Source organism: Balearica regulorum, chromosome 12 (assembly GCF_011004875.1).
Source record: "Balearica regulorum gibbericeps isolate bBalReg1 chromosome 12, bBalReg1.pri, whole genome shotgun sequence".
NCBI classification, from domain to species: domain Eukaryota; kingdom Metazoa; phylum Chordata; class Aves; order Gruiformes; family Gruidae; genus Balearica; species Balearica regulorum.
In genome coordinates, this window is record NC_046195.1 from 5,607,595 (window position 1) to 5,620,664 (window position 13,070).

The 13,070-nt window shown below is 37.1% G+C and overlaps 1 protein-coding gene across 1 annotated transcript in view; it reads left to right on the forward strand.

Annotated features, from left to right (window-relative positions):
- RORA (RAR related orphan receptor A) overlaps positions 1-13,070 on the forward strand; it is a 376,296-nt gene that overhangs the window by 245,633 nt on the left and 117,593 nt on the right. The gene's annotated exons all lie outside the window — the stretch shown is intronic.

Here is a 13,070-nt window from a genome sequence, read left to right on the forward strand (position 1 = left end):
TACAGAATAGACTGAAAAATCATTTGTTTTAACAAATTTCTCTGTTTTCCAAAAATAAAATCGTTTCGTTGTGATGATCCTCAGTGATTTTGAACTCTGTAGAATATTTTAAATAGTTAAGAAGCACCAATGAATAAAGTTCATCCAAACTTATATCAAGCATCAGGACTCATCTTAAAAAGATTATCATATGAATTGACTAGGCTGAATTTACCTATTTTGTTGGTAGGAGATTGTAATACATAAATATTATATGAATTTTGCATAGTCCTTGGAGGAATTGATGGCAAAACCAGAATGTGAGTACAGGTCCCTCAAGTCTTAGTGCATATTGTTGAAATCTTAACCACATAACTTCAGCCTGGCAGGTTCAACCATGCTGTGTCAATCATATCAGCTCACTGAAGTCATAGAAATGGGTCTCTTCCCACAGGCTTGTGTATAAGGAGAGATACAAGACACTGATAGCTTCCATGAGTTCAGTGCACAGAGGGGAAAAAAAGGCTAAAGTCAGTTTGAAACGTGTGTTGGAAGCAGGATTTTTGCTTGGGGCTTATATCTAAAATTAACTTTCTTTTTTCAGTGCCAAGTTGATGTACATATTGAAAGTGGTAAACACTTGTTTGAAGTACTCTGCTGCATTTCAAGTTTAATGTATAATAAACAAGAAACCTTTCAGACCTGAAAGCACGAATGGACGAGACTAACCCAGCCAGGATGATTTGAGAGTTGGTAGGCAGTAGGCTGCTTTGCAAATCACATTCCACAAACCTACGGGTGAAGCCCATGTGCATTGCAGTAGGAGGTTTTGGAATGGCGAATGCAACACACAGATTTACTGTCATATGCTGTAAACAGGAACACGCATTTGCCTATTAACAGAGCTGCCACATGACTGGAGTAACAGGTGCAGAGTCCCAACTGTACTTTTTCAGGTGATTATAGCTGTGGTGTGATCATTGTTTCTGTATCCAGTACACATATATACACAGTATTTTAAGACACTTCTTAACGTAACATGATCTTTCCTCCCCTTCTTGATTCACAGCAGGTATTTTCCTACTTTTGAGTAGAGTTTTTAAGGGAAACTCTTTCGATCTCCTAATGGAAGATCTTTCCTACTTAATGGAAAGATGCCCCTAGGTGCAGGATCGTGGGAAACATATTAACCTTGTCATATAATTACAGGCAGGCCAGAGCCCTAATGTAAGTGAAAAATACATCGGGGTGGTATCTGTGCTCTATAATTTAGTAGTTAAAGCAAACAAAACCTTATCTTACAATAATAAAAAGAGCCTTTGTGCTGCACAGTAACTGTGTCACTTTTGGGGCATTGATTCGGCATATCCTTTTTGACTTCTCTTCCTGAGATGGTAAATACCACTTTTTAGTGTACGGTATAAAAAGCAAATAGACTTCATTCTAATTTGTCTTATTGAGTGTAATTCAGATCTCATAAGCATTTTCTATTATAGAAATTCTAATATATACTTTAGGTCAAGGGGATGTTAACACCTTATTGTATTTCTTAAAACATATAAATATATTATAAGCTGCATTTGAATTCTGGAACATAATCAATTCTGTAAAGGAATTAAGCTTTTCCACTAGTCCCTGAGTGCAGGGACCTGCTGAGATTTTGACTGTACTGTGCATCACCAACCATCACAGCAGTGCAGCAAGCACTGCAAAACAGCTGACATCCTAAATGCATGGAAGTGAAAACAACAAAGGCCTTTAATAACAAGGAGAAAAGAAAAGCTCTGATAAATGAGCGTCCAACTGAATTTGGGGTATAATTATGCTAGATAATGCAGTTAGATAAAAAACAAAATTCTGTTTAGATTTGTAACACACAGGAGACAAGACAACTAGCCCTTGTCTTTAGTAAAAAATGCATACTGTTACGGACTTTTTATTTGAGATCTGTTTTAATTTATTAATTCTGATTTCTTTAAACTAAAATTATCTAATGGGGATAAAACATTTTTTTCTATACATGAACATTTTAAATGAGGAAAGAGTAGGCTGCCCTTTTTGACAGACATTGAGGAAGGTCATAGTTTTCCTTTATCGCTTATAACTGGCACTGAAAGTGCAAGGTGGGTGAAACTTAGCAATTTTTATCACTTCTATTGTGCTGTAGTATTAAATAACTCTTAAAAAGGAGCAACAAGTGCAGTATTCATAAGCTAGCTAGGAGGGAATTAGAAATTTGTCAAACTCCTGTCAAGAAATGTAGTTCACATCAGGAGCAACCAGTTTATTAATTTTGCTGGAGTCGACAGACTTTTCTCCAGAGTGTTCTCCCCTTTCCTGAAATAAGTTTAGTGATTTAAACTCAACTCTCCAGGGGTCTCGGCACTGAAGGAGTCTGAAGTGTTGAAGTGCTACTTGTGCTATATTCAAGTCTCAAATTTTGCATGAACTTCTAGCACAAATCCTTCCCTCTCCCTATTTTCCCCTCATTCATCGAAGCTGATGGAGACGACATAATAGAATCTTATTTCTTTTCCTCAGGAGAGCATAGCAATGAAAAATTGAGATTCAACCTCAGTGTATTTTGAAATAAAGAAAAAGATAGGAGATGGCTTGAAAAAAGTGTAATTTTTGCAACAGTCAGTCTCAGAAGAATACTGAAAGGCAAATGTACAAGCACATTGCAGCTAAAGTGTTCCATGGGGATAGATGAAGTAATGTGCAAGGAAGCCATTTTTTCAGATCAAAAATATTCCCTTATAAATACTTTGCGGAACAACTGGGCAAAGAAAATACGCTCTTTATTAAAAATATTGATGACCTTTCAATTAAACTTAAAGTAATCCTCCAGTTATAGCAAGAACTTGACATCCAACGTTGGCCGCGTTTGATGCGCAATGGGCCAGACTCATCCAAGGTGTTAAGTAGATGGAAGTCATTGGGGTGGACCAAGGAATTCAGTTAGCCTAATAACTTCCTTCATGATTTTGAAAGGGCTTGCATGGTAGAGAAATAACTACCTTATGAGACAGCTGTCATTTTAAATCCTGTAGAAATCTACAAAACAACACTGAATTCTCTGTAGTCAGTGTGGAACTATCTATTCAATACTATAGAATGATTTGAAAAACCTTTAGGAAACATTTATTTTCTGTGTATTCATGATGAGATCTTAGCACATATACATATAAAAATGTGACCGTAGCACATTATTACATGAACTACTTTTAGAACAGAGGCCCCAATTTCATTTCTAAAATATATGTTGGTTACAGTATGAGATGCAGCATTAAAATTCTGGTCCTCAGATACGTTATACTGCTTATCTTGTGATATCTCAGTCATCTTGATGAAGTTGTGAACTGATTGTGAAAGATGCAGTGAGAAAATCCTTGCTTGGAGAGGTTTTGAATTAAGAGTGCTGCTCTGAGCCAGGCAACCCAGTTTATAAATACATGAGTGGTAGTTATGTAACTGCTTAGGTTTTGTTTCTTTGCCTGTAAACTGCAGATAGTGTTTGGGTTTTGGGGATATATAAGCGCTAACTTGATGTGAAGTACTGGAAAAAGCCAACTCAGTAACACCAAGGAAAACACAAAAAGTACATGTGGTAGTGTTGCCTGCTTTTCGTATGGGATAAAATCTTAGCTTTTTTGGATTTGCCCGAATCTAATTGTCTCTTTTTTTTTTCTTTTTTTTCTTTCTTTTTTTTCTTTTTTTCTTTTTTCTTTTTTTTTCTTTAACTAAATTCCTCACATCTTTGCAGACATTGCAAGTCTACCTATAGTCAGTCACAGAAATTACCCAGTAAAGTGCAATTGCACAGCTTGATTGTGAGTTGCAGAAAGAATTGACCAAAAAAAAGGTGCTTGTAGCTTGCAAGCATATCACCTTGTATGATATTCCTGCTTGTTCTCAAAATTTAACCTGGACTTTATTGTGGCTATATTTAGATCAGAGATCTCCCAGAGCAACTTGTATGTCAGAGCAAATGGTGTTGATAAATCACTTGATGCTGTCCTTCCCCTGCGCCATTTCTTCCAGCTCAGCAGAGAAGCCCTATCTGTGCTGTATCGGGGTGGGGGGGGGGGGGTGCTAGGCAAAATGCCATCTTTCAGATAAAATATATAGCGAGTTCCAATTACTTAGTAACTTTCCTATATACTTTCTCATTCCAATTTTACAACGTGACCAGCTCCTTTCCACTGCCGTCAGAGTTGTACATTTGATTACTCCATGGATGCATCTGTTCTTTATTAGAAGTGACCATTGTCCTAGAGTTGACCAAGCAGTGTTTGTAGTAGGACAGTAGGGACTGCTTAAAGGCATTGGAATGTGGTACGGGCAAAACTTAATAGCAGAGTGCTCTTCTCATTGGCATTGGCATCTTTGCGATACTGCTGATAATCTTTGTCCATCATCCTCACTTTATCCAGCAGTTAAAACTCTATGAAGCTGAAATTGTGTTTTGACATGGATTAAGAGCATGCTTAATGCTCTCATACTGAGTTTCCATGAGCACTTCCACTTGCTGAAAATTGCCTGCCATATACAACTGCTACTGGCTTCAAGGGGCAAGAACAAATAACATTTTGATTTGGCCATACAGAAAAATTGCTCTGCTTTGAATGCATGAATAAATTGTAGGTGGTTCTCTCTTTTACTGATGAGTGTACAAATCTAACTTCTCATTGAAAGGTGTTAGGAGAACTGTTATATATTCTTTTTAATTAGGTAAATTTGGCTTATTTGAAAGAACTCATCTGTGAACACTCTCTCTTTTCATGGTTATTCCTGAGAACCAGGTAGTTAAGACTGACATTTGAATTGGTAATGAGTTTTTGAATTTTTGAAATTACATCAGTCTTGATGATCTCTTTATTTCAAAAGAAGTGAACTTATTTGACTAAGACCAAAAGAAGGGGGAATACTTGGATGTGACTAACCAGCAGGACCTGTTGCAGCATACCTACTAACCAAGTATTTTGCATGCCAGCTTTGATTTAAGCTCTTATTAAAGAAAGGATAGATGCATAGATGTACATTTGAAGCTCCTAAAGTCCAAAACAGTTCTGTCATTTTCATTTATTTTTAGAGTTTGATTTAATTTTAAAGAAAGAGGTACGTACATGCAATCTTTTAAAACCATGTATACCTGTGAAAGTATACTTCAGAACATGATACTATATCATTTGTTTCCTTTCACCCGAAGAATCCTTGGGGTTTGGTGTCAGATTGACACACAGAGCCTACCTGATGCTGACAAGTCACTTCCATCTCGAGTGATGTAATGTTAAATGAGTTTTAATGCAAATAGCTACACTAAGTGGGAATCTGGATGATGGAAAGAATTGGCGTTGCAACTGCTGATACTTCTCCAAAAGAACTATAAAGAAATGCTACAGAATTATATGAGACAGAACTGGACAAAGATACATCTAAGGTGTGTATAGGCATCTGAGAGTGATGACTTTTAATAGTTTTAATTAGAACAGAACATAAGCTACAAAAAGGGCGACTGGGTGAGAAGTGTGTAGCTAGTGCAGGAGACTCTTTTCCAGAATGTATTTGCAGCCTGTGTGAAAACGTTCACATCTTAGTCCTAGCTACGTGAAGGCACAGAATAGGGGCGCTTAGGCTTCTTTTATGTCCCATCTTGAAGGACTGCCTCTAGGTGAGACTTGGTGTAATCAGGACCACTGCAGCCTCATGGTTGTTATCTCAGCTCCTGGGCCTCTCTCTGAGAATTTCAGGTTTGCTGAGGACAGTTCGATTTCCATGCATCTGGAGAAATGACTGAAAATGGTTGGCCTCAGTTAACGTACAGAAAGATAGCTCCCACCCTCAGTTTTTATTTGTAGTTTGATAATTTTCTTTTTTTTTATGAAAACACCATGACCTCTTTGAGGCCTGGATCATGCTTCTAAAGGTCGTCAGTAGTCTTGAACAGGGCAGTCTGAAAGGTTTGTGTAAGAATGGAGAGTGCAATGTTTAAGTAAAATGTTGCTTTGAAATTACTTCAAAAGTATTCTTGGGATGAGGTGCCTGATATGGTAGGTCTGGGAGACCAGCCAAGTAAAAAGCAATTTTATGCTTCGAAATGGAAAACAAAAGCCATACTACTACTTCTACAATAGTACAGACTATGGGGCGTCCAGCACACGTACACACCAAACTTGCTGCTTTTACAAATGGTGCTGTTTGATACCAACAAGCAGGGAGTTTGCAAAAATGGTTCTACTCCTTTAACAATTCACATCTGCTGGGATATTTTCTTTGTGCAAGACCACACTAAGTAGAAAGAAAGTAGAACTGTAGTCAATGAATCAAATAGTGAGGGCCGGCTGTGAGGATTGATTCCCCTCAGGAAACTACACACATTGCAGAGCTTCTTGCCTGTATATCTAGTGCAAGTTAAACGAATTGTTCCCATTAGTGTGCTGATAGGACAGAGCCTTTAGCTGAAGGAGACTTTGTTCTTTGAATGTCACAGGGAGGAAAAAGCATAGTGCTTACAGTGGTAGTGTCTGCCAGACTCACGGCAATGTTCTCCTGTCACTGTTAAAACTATGTAAAATGGTGACTTGCAGTAAGGCTCACAGCTTAAGTAAATATACGATACTCAGAAAGTCTGTGACAGCTTTTAAGAAATGTTGGTTTTCCTTACACTTTGTAGTGTATTTCAAGAACTGTAAGGACTTGCTTGGATTTATGCAACTTTATGTTCCGCTGGATTCTGTCAATGTAACTTTTGCTCTGCAAGACTGTTTTGAAATCATTACTTTGTGATTTGCTCGGTCAATTGTGTAACTAATAGTCATTAAAACAAAGCTAATTCATGGTTTTCCTATAAAGACTCTTGCTGGCAATATACTCTTACATACAGTTCTGAACTATCTTTCACTTTAAATATGTGAAATACAGTACAAATGTGGGATGGGTATTTAGCCTGCTCTCTGGCCATATGTTCTGTGGCGATATTTGTCACATAAGAACATAATGACTATTTAATGAAGATTCTTCATTTTATTTCTCCTAACCTAAGACACCGTTTATTTGTGAGGACAAAAGAAACATCAAAGCTCAGAGGGACTGTTGGTGAGTTTGTACAAGACTGAGGAAGCAGTTAAAGATCATCTTTGCAATTAAGAGTTTTGTTTGTAATTTTCTCAGATTTGTTCAGTATTTAATCTCACATCATAGGAAAAAAAGTCAGCACGTGCCAGCAGTCACATATGATGCCAGCACCTAGTAGCCATTTGTTTATGAGATCCACACAGAAAAAGATGACTCTTCAGAGCAGTATCAAATGAGTATTAATGTAAAGTTTCCATACAGCTAGGAACACACTATTTATGGGAAGATTTGAAACAGAGTTGCATGTGGTCAGTTGTCCAGAATGTTATTAGGAGGAAATGGTTTGTTCAATATTAATCACAAATGAGAAGTTAGTATTTTAGTTTTGGGCTAACAGTAAGTGCATCTATAATAACAACAGTATTGTTATCTCAGCCTTAAACACCATGAACACTTGGATCCTGAATTTGTCTCTTAAATTCTTGTTTGTTTTGGAGCGGTTTTGGCAGCAGAGGTTGAAATCAGTTTGGGGCCTGTTAAGAATTTTTGATTTGGGAAAAATCTAGAAAGAACAGGGAATTCTTTTAACTGAAAATTGTACAGATGACAAATAACTCACGATAGTGGTGTTTTCTCTCTTATGAACACTCTGTAACTTTGAAAGAATTGCAGTCATTTGTATTCACGTTTTCACAGGTGCTACTATCGTTTTAAGGGGTATTGGACAGGCGAGGCTGTCAACCACTGAAAAAGGAAGTCATAAAATGCCTAGATGATGCAGCAAGTCTCTCTCAGAATCAGGAAGCCAGTCTGAGTTGCAAGGGCTAAAAAGGTCATACATCTTGGTAAAATAAGGTCAAAACCATTTTATTTTAAAAAATCCTTGGGTTTTTAATCTGTCTCAAATATCCTGCATCCATATTTGAGTAGAAAGTAAAACAACTGTGTTGCGGAAAATTTTCTGCAATTAATTCTGATAAAACCGTATGATTCTAGGAGTAAGACTAAAGCAACACCTCAAAAATAAAACTCTGAAAAATGTTCTGATAGAATTGAGGTATAAGAAACAGCTGTGAATCTTAGGACAGCAAGGTTGGGTTTTTTCAGTACTGAAGCATTTAGGTAAATTTTGATTCCTGGGACTTTGATATATGCCTATGGACTTGAGAACAAAAGAATGATCTAGGCTTGCCAAAAACCCCTTGTTTTCCATGGTAAGCTCTTTCCTTTTCAGTAAAAGCTGTGAACGAGTCTGGGAAAAACTGGAATATTACGTTAAAGAAATTATGGCGATCATGTTTGAAGTTGTGGGGTTATTCTTTAAAAAAAAAACCTTTTTTTTTCCACTTCTTTTTTTTCCCATAATTATGATAGGTTTCCTTGTTCTTAAATGCCTAGTGGATGTTGTCCTTGATCCTTGCTACCCTAGCAGATAATTTATTTCTCTTTTGAGTCAACTGTAAGCATTAGTGTTGATTAACAATTTTTGAAACAACGTACTAAAATTACTTGGAGCACTTTCAGTAATGTGTGCTGATCATCGTTAGCAGCTCTTCTGGTCTAGACAAGGACACTGTTTTGCAACATCGCTTTGGTTAAATTCACTTAAGTTGTATTTACAGTGCTTGTACATATGTTACTTTTACCTTGGTCACCATAAACAATGGCCTACAAAGATCACAAAATTCCTTCAAGTCAGAGATCCTTACAGGCTTTAATATAAACCATTATTAAAGTTTCTAAAAAAATGAACTCCTTTCTGAATACACTGAAATCTATTATTGTGCTTTGGTAGGTTCTCTGCAAGTACCCGAGTGTTACATATAATCTTCTACCTTAATAGCTAGTTTTGTGTAGTGGCAGAGTGAAAAAGAAGTGGAGTGACAGGATGAAACACTGTGGGATCCAAGCTTGTAATGCATTTTCTTTCTCATTTTACACAATACGTCAGGCAGGAGGCTCAGAGTTTAAATTTTTAACTTGTCTTTCCCCAAGATTCCCAATACATCATAAAATGACTAAGTTCCAAAACATACTAGAGCCCTAATGCTGGCTTGAGGGGAGGGTAGAAGAAAGTAAAAAATACGTATATTGATAAACACACCCACATGAGCAAAGCATCGTATACGTATACCATCTGCACAGATATACTGGCGTCACAGCAATGTTAATCACCCGATTTCAGCACAGAAAGCAAAGCAAAGGAAACACTTGCTTAACAGAAGTCCTGGAGATTAGTTATGAGCCTTGCCAGTGATGCATGTGTTTATCCATACAAACTCCTGAGGAAGAGTTTTCTTGGAGGTTTAAGAAAATTGCTCTCAAGAATATAGTCCTTTGATATTTTGCAAAGTAATGTGTTCTGCCAGAGAGGGGACTTTTTACTTATCTTGCTGTACATCAAAGTATGTTTTCCCCTTGAAATATGGGAAGTTGACAACTGTACAACAGCAGCAGGGATCTGGGTTCACAGATTAAGCAGTGTTTCATTATGCTTCTTTATTTGGATGGGCAACTGTGAGAAATAGCTTATGATGTATAAAATATCTGAGTCTCTTTTTGTACTTGAAGACATCGTTATCTCTATTTGAAGTTGGCTAGTGAAGGTCAGTCAGGCTAACTGCTTGCAAAAGAATATCCTGTCTCAGTTGGTAGATACTCTTTTCAAAGTTCATTGCGTCCAGAAAGCTATTTTTGTAAATACCACCCATCATGGCAAATTACATATTGTTAGTTGGAGGGGGAAAGGGAACAGGGTATGAATTCTTTTCATTTAAAAAAATCGATTGTTGTTGCAAAGAGCTTTGCATAGCAACAATGAAAAGTCTAAGAAGTTAATTTGTTTAAGATTTGGTGTTGATCAGGAATGACAAATTGCACTGCTGAAATGATAAATTCTGTGATAACTGTAATACTGAAACTTTCACTCACTGATAACCATGGCAGTGATATATTGTGGTATTTTCATGACATTTCCTTTGCTTTACTTTGAAGTCGAGTTGGTTAAGTCAGGAAGTCTTTCTGTATTAGCAGCACTGAAGTTAGGGTTGTTTCTTCCTCTATTTTTTTTATTTATTTGTTAAATAAGAGTGGAAAACTGGCTGTTTAGGATAGCGCTCATAATGGCAAGCAGTCACGTATTACCCCAGTCTTAACGTTTTGAAATGAATCCCATTAAAATAAGATTTTACATTAAGTAACATTTTGAAAGGAATCAGTAGGTTCTTTGTGCTCCACTTACTAAAAATAAATAAATCTTTGTCTTTTGGTGGTGTAATAGGTTTAGGTTTTATTATATAGTGTCTGCTCAAATCTACTGAAACTGGTGGTCCAGTCCCAGAAATATTTACAAACAAGAGCAATCCCAGTTAATCGTGCCTAATTTTGACAAGAAAATTACTGAGGTATGTTGGACTTGCAGAATTAGTTTCTCACGAGATCTTGTTGATTTCAAAAGAACGACCGATGAATTGTCTGCGTAAGACATCTAGGATACGGCTCATAGGAAAGGCATTCAAACATATGCAAGTGGGAGTTAGTGCTGGTCCAAAGAAAGGCAAAGATCTTGTAACTCCCCTTTTTTACATTAAGCAGTTTTCAGACTGATTTTTTTTTTCATAATACACTCATTTCTAGGAGATTATTATATTTCTTGAATGTTCTGAGTAGCAGTCATTGGCTTCCTGCATTAAAACTAAAACTCATCACAGTGATGTAGGAATGTGTTGCATACTTAGTATTTATATTTATAGTACTAGTTATACTGTATCTAACCTAAGTAACTGTTTGGATATGCCAGTGCATTTTTTTGCTCAGTTTTTCTAGTTGCTTACAGTTACTGGTGTGAAAGGGAAGGCTTCTTAAAAATTCACAACTCATTTTAACCTAAGTAAAGATTCCTGATTAATTTAAATCTAATCCTGCTGAACTCACTGGCAACATTTATCCTTGTTCCACCAGATTGCAGTTAGTCACTGTAAAACCACAGTTCAAAGCAAAATACTTCAGCTTCACTGCAACTACCAGTGTAATTATGAAGAAGATACACAAAAACCTACCTCAAAGCTGTTGTTTTAAAAGGTTATCTAAAAATATCTGCATAGAACAGCTGAAAGGTCTTACCAGATGGTAATCAGTAATTATTATGGAAACATCTGATTGGAAAAAAACACCACTCATCCTTTGTTTTTTTTTTTTTTTTTTTTTTTTTTAAATGCAGAAAAATATAGGCACTAATATTTCCATCACTGTTTTATGTATCAGGGAAAGTAGGCCCTCAGTCAGCGAATACAGCTAAGTCTGTTTTGAGCTGTGGCAAATCCCATTGTGAAGAGGCTGTGAGTAATCAGAAGTGACAGCATAAGCACTTTCTGTTCAAAGTGATTTTACAGAAAGCATTATTTTTCTGAGAAAAGGACACATATGGCTCCCATAGTGCTGAAAGAGCATTGATGTGTCCACTTATTAGCACTAGTGTTGGGAGAGGAAGTTTTGCAAATGGTGTTCAGATTTAAGATCTTTTTCTCTGCATTTCCCATTCCGTAAAACATCCTTAAAATTATAGGAGCTGGCCAGATAGGCAAGGGCGGCGCGAGTACTTCTGCCAAGGGAACGTTAGGACAGTTCGTGATGATGGAAGACTCTGTCAGGAGCTGTACATGCTGTTCAGTGGTCACTCAAGAAGTCAAAGAGCAGCAAAAATGCTCTTCCTTGGTGAAAGAACAAATGTTCTAACAACAGCTGTAATTTCAAATTCAAAGGGTAAGGCAAATCTTTAGAAAACCCGAGAGAGGGTTTGTTGCACTCGTACTGAAGAGTGCACAATATATTGTTTGCGCATTTTGACGTAGATGCTTCAGATCTCTCTGCTGCTTCTCACTCTGCCCCTCTTCTTGCCCTAAGCTATTGTTCCTGTAACAACGCTCACCTCCTTGACACACGGAGCTGCCCTGCCCCGTCCACCTACTCTGAGCCACCCACTAATGAGTGGACTGGAATGAAAATCTGAGAAAGCTGGCTCTTACAAAATATGAATTTAAAGGATGAATTTGTCCTCTGTAGTAGCTACCTATGTAACTTAAAAGTTTCATTTTTGTTGTGCTTGTTTTCTGTTTGTTCTTATTGCTTACCCTGGCTCTACAGTTTGAGGCTACAACCCTAATTCCTAGCATGGGGAATGTGCAGATTTGGCTGGGACATTTCCATTTAAGTCAGTACACATACCTAATCAAGTTCTAGTGTTCTGATTTTTGTCAATTGCTTACCAGTGTCTCACATTTACAAAACTACTCAAAGGAACTTCTCTTCCCAAAGCCTGGAGCCTCTCAGCTTTTTCTGTTTGGAGAAAAGAAAGGTTCCAGTGCTCACACTTGTAGAACTCGGTGGTTCAAAACCAAAAGTCCAATAGCAACGCAAGTGCCATTAAAAAAAAATTCCTCATGACCTGTATGTCAAACTTGATAGCTACATATTTGGGGTTGGCATTGTGGATTTATGTATCTACCAAAAACATGAATAGTTTGAAAACTGTTGGCTTTGGAAGTTAGCTCAAAATTTGCAAATAAGGTGTCTGTTTTTCTGAATCGTTACAACGTACTGCCTCCCTGAGATGTTCCACAACAAAGAAGCCTGAAAGAAAAACCTTTTTTTTTTCCATAGTAATTTGTTTTGGGAAGAGGTGTTTGAAGCAATAGGAGGGTAGCTAAGGAGATTCAGGCCTGTCTGTCTTTCATGAATAGTAAGCCAAACAGTTCCAATTCCAAAATTTCATTACAGACCTTAATGACAACTGAAATGTTTCAAATGCTTGTACTGTTTCCAGTAATCTCTTTCTCTTCTCATAAAATTTCCCCCAAGGAGAGCGAAGCTTAAATACTGAGGGGTCCGAGTACAGCACCAGTTATCTACTAAAATGGAGACAATATTGTTTGTATTCAAGCATGAATCCTGATGACATTTAACAGAGTTAATTTTATCTTTAGTTGGTATTATGAATTTTGCCTCATTCTGTTCAC